Genomic DNA, 3,501 nt, shown 5'->3' on the forward strand with positions numbered 1-3,501 from the left:
GTTTCAAACAGACGTTCCACAGGTCAATGCCCAGACTAAGGGCAGTTTCACACATGCAGCATTGCCGGATTGGGCACACTCTAGTACAGTCTATACAGTACTGAAGTGTGCCGGATCCGTCAATCCGGTGAAATGCCAGATGTGTGAAACGGCCCTAACAAGCACATCTTCAGAGATATACAAGACTGGGATTTCCAATCAGACCCTTGGTCAGTCTAGGAAATATGGTCTCTATAAGAACCATTCAATACAGACATCAAAACTTTGCCACAACCCACAAAATGTTTTAATAAGGTTGTCAACAGAAATGTTTTTAAAAAGGTAAATCACTCAAAATACAGTTGTGGAAAAAAATAAATAAATACTAGATCCTCAGTGACCATAAGATTTTTCTTAGAGATGACCTTACCCTAGATTTTTTTTTTTTTTTATTTAATTTAACCAGAGTACCTCCTCCAAGTGTTACTGCTCCACACATTGTGAAACAGTTTTTATGTCTTCTGTCCCCTTTAAGTCCAAAGTTATGCCCCCCCCTCCCAAAAATGTAAAATTTTCCTTTCCACAAAAGCATGTATACCACAACTTCTCCATGGGCATTTGCATTTTCTTCTCTGATGTTGAACAAATAATGCAAAAATAGCTGGAGAGCAAAGTCACAATGGGGTCTTATCCGATGGTAAAAGACTGTGCAAGAAGGTGCTCACCTGGTGGGATTGTGCACCACACAACAATGAATAAGTGGGAGATGTCAGCTGCTGCAGGACCATGGGTTAGGGAACCGATAATATGCCAGAAAGGAGTAAGGCTATGTGCGCACGTTGTGTTCTGCTGTGACAAATATTCTGCAGTGTTTTGTCACTGCATGTGCGTTTCAAAACACTGCGTTTTGGATGTATTTTGAATGCAGAATTCATGCGTTCTGGATGCTTGCTCTACCATAGACAGAGTGTGAAAAGCATCCAAAACGCACAAAAGAAGAGACATGTTGCTTTTTAGAACGCAGAGATCGTGAAAAATTTGGCATCCGAAACACTGCGTAAATGCATGAAAAAAACACAACGTGCGCACATAACCTAAATAGACTCTGTGCGCTGCAATATCCCATACTGCACTCTCAGGTCCTCTGTTCACGACTGGCCTACCCTAATGGGCTTTCCACCTCCTACACCACAGACCCGTGGTGTGGGGGTGGATAAGACCTTTAGTACTGGTCACTTAAACATCGACGATTAGAGGTTTAAAGAAAAACAAAATCCAGTGAAAGTACCTCGTTAAAAATAGTTGGCCAGGAGTCATTCCCCCATTTGTAAAATAAAAGTGCACCCTAAGCTTTAATTCACATGTGCAGAAATTATCCATTTGAAACTGATCCAGGCAGGAAAATAAAAATTCAATTTACATAGACTTTATTGTTAAGTCAGATCCCATTACAATCTGTTTTTTACCCAGACTAAAAAAAAAACAAAAAAAACATGTGAACGGAGTCTTAAGGCCACGTCTCACTAAGCGACATCGCTAGCAACATTCGCTGCCGAGTCACGGTTTTTGTGACGCCACAGCGATCTTGCTAGCGATGTCGCTGTGTGTGACATCCAGCAACGACCTGGCCCCTGCTGTTAGCTCGCCAGTCGTTGCGGAATGTCCTGGACCATTTTTAGTTGTTGCTCTCCCGCTGTGAAGCGCACATTGCTGTGTTTCACAGCAGGAGAGCAACGATCTGAATGTGCAGGGAGCCGGCTTCTGCGGATGCTGGTAACCAAGGTACACATTGGGTAACCAAGCAAAGGCTTTGCTTGGTTACCCGATATTTACCTTCGTTACCAGCGTCCGCAGGTTCTAGAAGCCGGCTCCCTGCACATGTAACCATGGTACACATCGGGTAACTAAGCAAAGTGCTTTCCTCGTAACCCGATGTGTACCATGGTTTCGAAGCACAGCGTCGTTACACGGGTCACTGGTGGCTGATCTCTGTGGAGATCTGCCTGTTTGACAGCTCACCAGCGACCAAGTAGCGACGCTCCAGCGATCCCTGCCAGGTCAGATCGCTGGTTGGATTGCTGCAGCATCGCTTAGTGTGACGGTACTTTTAGAGGTCCATAAACTAATCAGCTCATTTAGATGTGATCTATTAGAAGTCTAATATGTGATGGCACAGGCTTTTAGATGTCCAACTCCTTGTTTAGCAGGTATTGTGGCACCCGCCAGAGTAGTCTGTAAACAGTTGACATCCCTTGTCCAATTCAAGTACACATGCATGCTCGCTTGGCCAGAGCATACATTATTTCTATCAGAGCCAGGGAACATAGTTGTAGGCTAACACCACCCAAGTGGGCTGCAATGTTGATTCTGCTAGTAGTTAGGCCTTATTTAACACAACTGTAATGCATCCACATTATAGGGATATAACCAACCCAAGCTCTCAAAACATGGGTCAAGTGAACTGACCTAAAGTCACCGTTAAATCTTATGGCAATCTAGATTTTGTCCTCTTAAACTAAAAAAGGACCTTTATCATCATTATCAGTTGCCAGATCATTAGGAACGCAATCAGAAGGAATTTCCAGAAGGAAACAGACATGTAGCACTGAAATATACAAGTGTGGAAAGTGGGCCATTGTGAAAGCCTTTAAATCCATATGGAGAATACTTGGGGCAGTAGTGAACAATTGCCGGAAAGAATAGCTTACAATCGCATCACAAGGATACAGCAACAACTAATCCATGAAGTCACAAACTATTCCAGCATTAAAGGCAAGTAAACATCACTCCACAACAAGAGTGGCTAACACAATGCACACACAAAAAAAAAAAAATAATCACTTAAGCACTGAGAAGTCTGCCAGAAAAGGTTTGTAGGGTGCATGTCTGTGTAGGACAGTGGACGTAAGGGTCATCTGCTACAATCGCTTTCAGAAGAATTACGGTGATTAACATGGCGAGAGCCATCATATTCGGAGACCACCAAGAAGTGGCCAGAGATACCCTGACACAGCAATACATATTTTAGTCCAAATTGGCTCTTAAAGTCACTCTAACTGCCCTACATACATGTGTATATACGTGTGTGTGTGTAATAAATAAATAAATAAATAAATATATATATATATACATACACATACACATACACATACACATACACATACACATACACATACACATAACACATACACATACACATACACATACATACATATACACACACACGGTGGAAACATTCATTTTGATCAACTTTCTTCTAGGCTAATGTGTATGATCACATTTAAGCTAAGCTTTTCCTTGATGAAATAGATATGAGCAGAAATTTATGATTACATTACAATTAGTAGCATATAGACTACAATTATAGACCCAACAGCCTTCACAGCTTCACACAGTAATCTGATAATCCAAAACCAGGCTCAAAAATGCCATTTTTTCTTACAAATGTAAAAATGGGACCATATCCAATTAAAAGTACTTTAAATGAATGGGGGAAAAAAGCAAAGAAAAATGCTCAGGTCT

The sequence above is a fragment of the Anomaloglossus baeobatrachus genome, chromosome 1 (genome assembly GCF_048569485.1).
Source record: "Anomaloglossus baeobatrachus isolate aAnoBae1 chromosome 1, aAnoBae1.hap1, whole genome shotgun sequence".
NCBI lineage: Eukaryota > Metazoa > Chordata > Amphibia > Anura > Aromobatidae > Anomaloglossus > Anomaloglossus baeobatrachus.